An 8,490-nucleotide genomic window follows, 5' to 3' on the forward strand; every position below is an offset into this window, starting at 1 on the left:
TTGTCACTTCCATCACCACCACTGTTTCCTCCTCCGTTTACGACAGCCAAAGTAGCATCGATCTCCCTCGCCTTCTGACTCTGGCCTCGGTCAACAACCAATTTTGATGGGATTTTGCGTGCTAATAGGTTGAGGCTGAGTGTGGTTAGTTTTAACACTATGACCAATGAGTATTGTAGGATTAGGGATTTGCGTGCTGTGTTTGGTATGAAGAGGGAGATGGTGGGGAGTGGAATTTGTCCTGATGTGTTTACTTGTACTGTTTTGATTAAGGGGTTATGTAGGGTAGGGAGGTTGGAGAATGCACACAAGGTGTTTGCTGAAATGTTGGGAGAAATGGAGAATACACAAACAACTTGTTGGCATTAACATTATTATGCTAACTAAATCAAATTATAATATGATTGTACAATCTGAATCAAAAAATAATCAGCCCACACAAACAACTTGTTGACTAAATCCTACAATGTGGGAAGAACAATATGATTTATAATGCTTGAACACGGAATCTAGTAACACTCTATCCATAGTTTTAGACCCTCGTCTTCTGAGTAATGATAGAGCAAACTCCATGAACACTGCATGGACCAAGCAAACCTTTTATACAAATAGCTGAAACACTTAAAGTTCTCGTCAAACATGTAAGAATAAAGAAGTTACAAAGGGAGAAGACTTGGAATGTATAAATATCTATTATAAACATCGATTTGGTGGAGGATGTCTATCTATCTCTTCATCAGAATCTAATCCATCAGAATCATCAAACCTCATATTCGAGTTTATCCTTCTATCAGCATAACAGTTTCTTCTGAGAACCTTCTTATCGTCCAAATCAATAGAATTCATGTTATCATCATCATCATCATCATTCATAAAGTTCGACCTATGAAAATTCTGAGAAGTGAAAATATTGGAGGGGAAGGCGGCGGTAGTGGATGAGGGAGGAGACGAGGAGGCATGAGGAGAAGGGGAGGGCGGGGGAGGAGTGAGGGTGTTGTGGTGACGGAGGGTGGAGAGGAGGAAGAAGATTGATGGAGCATAAGAGGTCGCTGAGGCGCTCGATTAGGGCTAGCTCCAGCCATACTGGATGACACGTCGGCGCCACGTATGCAGCACGTGATGACTCACGTGAGAAATCTCGCCGAAAAATTGGATGCGGCCAAACTTAAAGCATATTTGTCGTTGGAGTTCAGAAAATATACCAATGTGATACCGGAAAAAAATTATATGCCAACCTGTCACTGTAGATAAACAAAATATACTAATTTGGTCATTTAGCCCAGAGAAAATGATCATATTTCTGCCATAATCAGACTAATTGTGATAATCAAGTTAACTCACGTGTAGAAATATTAAGAAAAACTGTTTTTATTCCTTCCCCAGATTTAGCAGATGCAACAAAAAATTTTGCGCCAATGCTTGCTGCATAGCTGCATTCAGATACTAGCTAAATAATGAGCACCATTTGAAAAAAAGAATATTTTAGAAAAAGTATACATTAGAAACTATCACACCTTTCAGACTCTTGAACATCAAACTTTTTGATCTGACCATATCGCTTTTATTTGCAGCTATGGCAAAAATTATATCTTTTGATGCCTTTTGTTGTAGTTCTTTAACCTATTTTCTTACACGATTGAAGCTATCATTGTCTATGATGTCATATACCAAAAGAGCTGCTGCAACCACAAATTAAGGGACATAAATTGATGTTTTAAATTTCAATTATACATGATCACTAAAATCATGCATGAAGATCCTTTACAAATGGAACATGTTAACCAGAAGTATATGAAGTCAAATACAAACCATCCGCATCACGATAGTATATAGGACCCAAAGCATGAAACCGCTCCTGTCCAGCCGTATCCTGCCATCAAGCAAATGGTTCAATAATGATATATGATCATTATTATCGAAAGTGTTTCTTTGAAAAGGATTTCATAACACATAATTCTTTTCATGCATTTTCTCAAAAAAGATAAATCAACACTTAACATGATCCACTAGTAGAAAAACGAGCAACCTAGACGGAAAATTCCGTCTAGGTTGCTCCATGTCCCATCTAGGTTGCCTCACTTAGACGGATTTCCGTCTAGTTTGCTCAGTCTATTTTGATTCCGTCTAGGTTGGAGCAAACTAGACGGAATTCCGTCTATATTGACTAATCTAGACGGATATCAACCTAGACGGAATTAAGATAACCGTCTAGGTTGCAAACTAGACGGAATTTCGTCTAGGTTGTTAACTTAGACGGAATTCCGTCTAGGTTGCTACTGTAGCAACAGTAGCAACCTAGACGGAAGCTCTAGGTTGCTTGCTACAGTTTTTTTTTTTTTTTTGCAGAAACTGCGTTGCGCGCTATAATATCCAACACCAAATCATGTCCATATCAAACACAATCTAATTATATTCAATATCAAATACAATTATATTCAAATAATACATTCACCAAAATACTAGAGCGAAACATAAATTATTTACATAGACAATAACTAATTTTCACACGTCAATGATTTATACAATGAAAGAGTTCGCGAAAGCCATGAGAAAGGTAAATTTACAGATGTTAAGAGAAGTAGAGACAAAACAATATTATTCCCAATCAGAATCAAAGAAACCGGCATCCTTCATCTTATAATAGTATACATTCTCCAGACGCATGTCCTCCTCCTGTATCAATACCAGATAAAACAATTCAAATAAGAAACAGAAAATCCAATAGAACAAACCAATGGAATATAAAACATAAGCAAGCATAAACAGGAGAGAACAAAAGCTTCTCACAATTTACAAATTTTTGATGGTACTTCCAATGTTAAACACAAGTTTTCTACCTGATATTATATATTGCTAGTACTTCCAATAAAAAATCATAATTAAACAGTTAAAGGATGATCATTACTAGCTATGTTATATTCATCTATGATTTTATTTTCATTACCCGTTGGATGCTGCTAAAAATATTTTATCAGTTCAAATGTTCAAGGACAGTATGTCATGCAAGCTTAGTCTGCTCAATGATTCCTTAATTTTAAGAGACTTCAAAGAGAATTCACATGAACATGGGGGAGAACTGATAGATATACCTTGATATTTATCAATAGGTAACAAGAAATGTGGTTATAAATCACCAACCATGTAATACAAGACTTGGGGCTCAAAAATTATTAACACGCTATTCTGGGTATAAATGATTATCAATAGTTGGTCTACATATCATCATTTCTCTACCATCACATTATTTGTTAGAATATCCATCAACCTAATCAATATAAATCATACACATTGTTGCATTGCTATGAACAAAACAGCCAAGCAGTTGATCATATTTCAACAACTTTTGTTATTCTCACTTACCATTAGAGAATCCTGAAGGTAGATGCTCTGATGGCAATAAAGAAGTTCTGTAACTGAATGTGATCCATATTTTGCACCTTCCTCATCCTCAAACATCTAGCACTTCTCTCCGTTCGACTACAGGAAATTTAGAAAGAAACATCAGAACAAACCTACTAAACAAAACAATACATTTTAATAATAATGAGTGAAAGAAATAAAATGGAGCAAAGAGATGTATCACATAATTGATAAAATGCATGAAAACAGATGAAATAAATCATGTTGTTTTCACTAGCATATACCACTGGTAGATTAGATGTTACAATGTTGTACAGTTCCTTGTTTTCTTTCTGCCACTTCACTAGCATATACCACTGGTAGATTAGATGTTACAATGTTGTACAGTTCCTTGTTTTCTTTCTGCCACTCAGAACTTTGACCTGCATAAAAAGCTAGATGTTACAATGTTGTACAGTTCCTTGTTTTCTTTCTGCCACTCAGAACTTTGACCTGCATAAAAAGCGTGAATACAGTCCACATAACTGCCCATGCTCATTGAGCACAGTTGCTCTGTCCTGCTAAGCTACATGTATTCGCCATAACTTTATAACTACCTGCCAATTCTATGTACGAGCCATCCTTTTCTAGTGGATTGCTGATATAGAATGGATCATTGTTCTCATTGCTGATATAGAAAACCACAATGTCTGTTTCATATGATTTATAGCTAAAAAATTGATGAACTAGTAAATATAAACCAAAATTTAAAATTATTCATCTTAACGATCAATGCCTTAGATTGGATAAATAGATTTTGTTATCCAAATTAAATATATCATTCCTAGTAACTGAAAGGCGCCTGAAGATACTTCTTCCTTGATTAAAAAAAATTGTCGAAACAAAATCTGGACATGTAAAAGATCAAAGTTTTAGTCTATTGCATGCAACATTCCTAATTTTGACCGAAATTCAGATGAAATAATAATCAACCAAATTTTAACTCCATTTACTGCTTGCCAACACAATACACAGCTCGTACGCAGTTAAAACACTAACCGGATTGACATTAAAACATAACCTTACAAAAGACTTGAAATTTCAAATCAAAACTCCGAATTCGTATGTAGGATGCAGGAGAACACCATAAAAATCTAAAAAGGAATACTAATAAGAACTTCATGCCAATAAGGAAAAGAATACAGAACTAAATCCTACTTGATCAGATACAATTCAAAGAACCATCACAACTAAAACAAAACATACAAATGATCTAAGCTTTACACTATTGCTTGTAGCACTCCTAATTTATTAGACCTAATTCCATAGGAAATAACAAGGGCCCAAAATCTAATCACAGCTCGTAATCAGTCAAAACCCTAACCTGATGGACATTAACATTGCGGCTTCAAGCCAAAACTCCGAAACCGTCAAAACAAAAAATCACTCATTATAAGCAAGGAACTTCATGCCAATTAGGGAACGTATGCAGAACTAAATCCCAATTTATCAGATACAAGTCAGAGAAAAATCAAAACTAAAACAAAATCCAAACATGAAAACAATCTAAAGCTCTAATCTTTGCATGTAGCACTCCCAATCTAGAAAAAATTTCAAAGGAAATAACAATCTAGGCCTTGATCTCATCTATTTCACCTTGGGTCAGCATTTTCCGCAGTAAGAGCATCGAATGAAGTTGACGTGTCCACGTCCGTGCTTGTTCCTCCCTCCATTCCTGCGCTTAAAAGTCTACAAAGAAAAGTTACAGAAAACGATCAGGCCTAAATCGAATCAAATGAATGAACCTAAATCGAATCAAATGAATGAAGAGAGAAGCTAGGGTTTCTATCACTCGCCATGGCGGCGAGATTTGCAGAAGCGGTGAGGAGGATCGGCATCAGAGTTGTTCGAATTGTGATTGGTTAGGGTTTTGTTCGGCTGTAGAAAGGGAGGGAAGAGTTCGCCTTCTTGAGCCTCATCCGGAACCTGCACCTAGGCTTCGTCGGAGACTCGATGGCCCGCAACCAGCTCGAATCCCTCCTCCGCCTCCTCTTGACCGCGCGAGAGAGAGAGGGCAGGAGAGATAGAGAGGGCAGGCGGGAGATGTGGTTGTCGAGGTCGGCGTGGAGATTTGCGGGAAGTTTGAGAGGCAAAGGAGGAGATCAAATGCAGAGACGACTGAATGAAGAATTGGGGATCTGAAAATTTTTAGGGTTTTTTTACAGAGCGGTGAAATGAAAATGTAGGGGGAAAATTGTGGCGCCGGTCTCAAAACCAAAATATCGGACACAATCCGTCGAGGTTGCCAACCTAGATGGAATTTTCCGTCTAGGTTGAGACAATCTAGACGGAATATTCTAGACGGAAATATTTCCGTCTAGATTGTCCCAAACTAGACGGAATTATATTCCGTCTAGGTTGTTCCGTCTAGTTTGCTTGATTTTCTACTAGTGTGAAGAAAACCAACAAGACAAAATTATATGAAATTTGTATACAATGTCAAGACGTGAAGGGTTGGAGCGAAGTGTTAACTGCATAATTATCATGGATCCGTTTCAATTTGTTAAGATTTCTTCACTAGTATATTCTCTATCCCGGTATCTTAAAACCTACAGGTTTGGGAAAGTAGTGTTTTATCCTTTCTCGCTGGCGTGTTTTTCTTCCAAGGGTTTATGTCAAACAAAGAATAATCATCCATGATAATGCATAGAAAGCATTAACAAGAAATAAAAAGCCTAGGAGAAACATATAGGCCATGTTTGGATTGGGTATTGTTTTTAGTTAATAAGCTTTTATCATTTAAAATAAAATAGTAATGTGGGTGGTTCAAAACTTTGGGAGCATTAGATAGGACTATTTAGTCCTTTAAATTGAAATAGTTCAGAAACTTCAGACTAAATAAAGGGGGAAGAGGGGGGGGGGGGTTCAGACTAAATAAAGGGGGAAGAGGGGGGGGGGGTGATATTGTAGTAAGTATTTATCACTTGGGTTTTGTAGAAGTTTGGGGTTAAAATTAGGGTTAATCTCTCTCTCATAGAGAGATACCCCTTTTATAAAAGTACACTCTTACAAATAGGTCCTTACAACATTGACTAATTACTATTTAAATAACTCAACACTCCCCCTCAAGATGGGCGATAGATATCAATCATCCCCATCTTGTTATAAAAGATATCATACTCTCTAGAACCTAATCCTTTTGTTAAACAATCAACTAACTGCTCTTCTGATTTCACATAGCTCAAAGTCAGAACTCCTCTATTCAGTTGCTCCTTGATAAAGAACCGATCGATCTCCACATGTTTGGTACGATCATGTTGAACTGGATTGTTTGCAATATTAATCGCCGATTTGTTGTCACACCAAAGTTGTAAAGAGTCTCTTCTAAAGAAGCGCAGCTCAGATAATATGTTTTTGACCCACATCAACTCGCACAGACCAACTGCCATAGCCCTATACTCCGCCTCAGCTACAGACCTAGCCACCACATCTTGCTTCTTGCTACGCCAAGATACGAGATTGCCTCCAACAAATACACAGTAGCCTGTAGTGGACCTACGATCATCCATACAACCCGCCCAATCAGCATCACAGTAGCCTTCAATTCTCAGATGTCCAGAACTTCTGAACCACAACCCCTTTCCTGGGCTTCCCTTAATATATCTAAGAATTCTGCGAACTGCCTCCATATGCTGCTCTCTGGGATCATGCATATATCTACTCACCACACTCACGGCATGAGTAATATCAGGTCTCGTATGGCATAAATATATAAGTCGTCTAACTAATCTTTGATATTGCTCTTTACTCACTGGGTCACCACCCTCAGCACACATCCTATGATTTTTCTCGATAGGAGTAGATGCAACTCTACACCCCAACATCCCTGTCTCTAAGAGAAGATCCAGAGCATACTTCCGCTGAGAAAGCACTATACCCTTTCGCGACCTTGCAATTTCAATTCCGAGGAAGTATTTCAACTGCCCCAGATCTTTAACTTCAAATTCCTCTCCCAATTTCTTCTTCAACCGTAGGATTTCTTCAACATCATCTCCAGTGATTACAATATCATTAACATAGACCGCCAGAATAGTGATACGAGTTTTGGAGTGCTTGTAAAACACAGTATGATCTCCATTGCACTGCTTGTACCCTATACCACAAACTGCCAACCTAAATCTATCAAACCATGCTCTCGGAGACTGTTTTAACCCATACAAAGACTTCTTCAACTTGCACACCTTCCCAGCTACTTGAGAAGTAGCGAAGCCTGGTGGAATCTCCATATACACCTCCTCCTGGAGATCTTCATGCAAAAAGGCATTCTTGACATCTAGTTGATGTAGTGGCTGTAGGCGTCAAAAAATGCTGAAAGATATCCAAATACAGTTCAAAAGGAAGTCATCCAAAAAAAAAATCAAAGAAAAGACAGTCTTTACTGTCTCTCCGTGCGAGACAGCGTTTGCTGTCTCTCCGCGCGAGACAGCGTTTGCTGTCTCTCCGCGCGAGACAGCTTTTGCTGTCTCTCCGCGCGAGACAGCTCTCCGCACGAGATAGCGTTTGCTGTCTCTTCGCGCGAGATAGCTTTTGCTGTCTCTCCGCGCGAGACAGTTTTGAAATGGTCAGAAACCACCTTAAACAACTGCCACACACTTCCATTAACTGTCAAAGAACATGGGGAATGTCGTGGGCGAGAATCACGTGGATAACTGCCAAAATAACGGAGCTGTAAAATGTGGGAAGACAGTTACAACGAAAACTGCCAGACAGTTACTGTTCCCGAGACAGTATTTACTGTCTCGCGTGAACAGTATTTACTGTTCCCGAGACAGTGTTTACTGTCTCGGCCTCCGAGACAGTAAACACTGTCTCGGAAGTACTGTTCATCCTGGAGGCTATAAATACCCTCTGAGATCGATTTTTTGAGGAGGCTGATCATTTTGAGCACTTCAGAGCAATTCAGAGCAGAGAGAGGGCAGAGTACTCGAGCTTCAGCAACTCCTTGATATTCAGGCTTTGACTTGATTTCAAGAAGAACGACTATCTTACCTTGATAAGATATCGTTTCAAGTTCTCACTTCGATAAACGAAGTCAGAATCATAAACCCCTCACGATTCAATCAGAATCTGTGATTTGGTGGTCCACGGGCT

The 8,490-nt window shown here is 38.5% G+C and overlaps 1 long non-coding RNA gene across 1 annotated transcript; it reads right to left on the reverse strand.

The window, feature by feature from the left end:
* LOC109850475 lies at positions 2,461-5,088 on the reverse strand. Its single transcript, XR_002249448.1, has 3 exons — positions 4,996-5,088; positions 3,361-3,477; positions 2,461-2,673 (listed from the first exon to the last, which is right to left on the reverse strand). It is a non-coding gene; the product is annotated as an uncharacterized LOC109850475 (long non-coding RNA).

The sequence above is a fragment of the Asparagus officinalis genome, chromosome 7 (genome assembly GCF_001876935.1).
Source record: "Asparagus officinalis chromosome 7, Aspof.V1, whole genome shotgun sequence".
NCBI lineage: Eukaryota > Viridiplantae > Streptophyta > Magnoliopsida > Asparagales > Asparagaceae > Asparagus > Asparagus officinalis.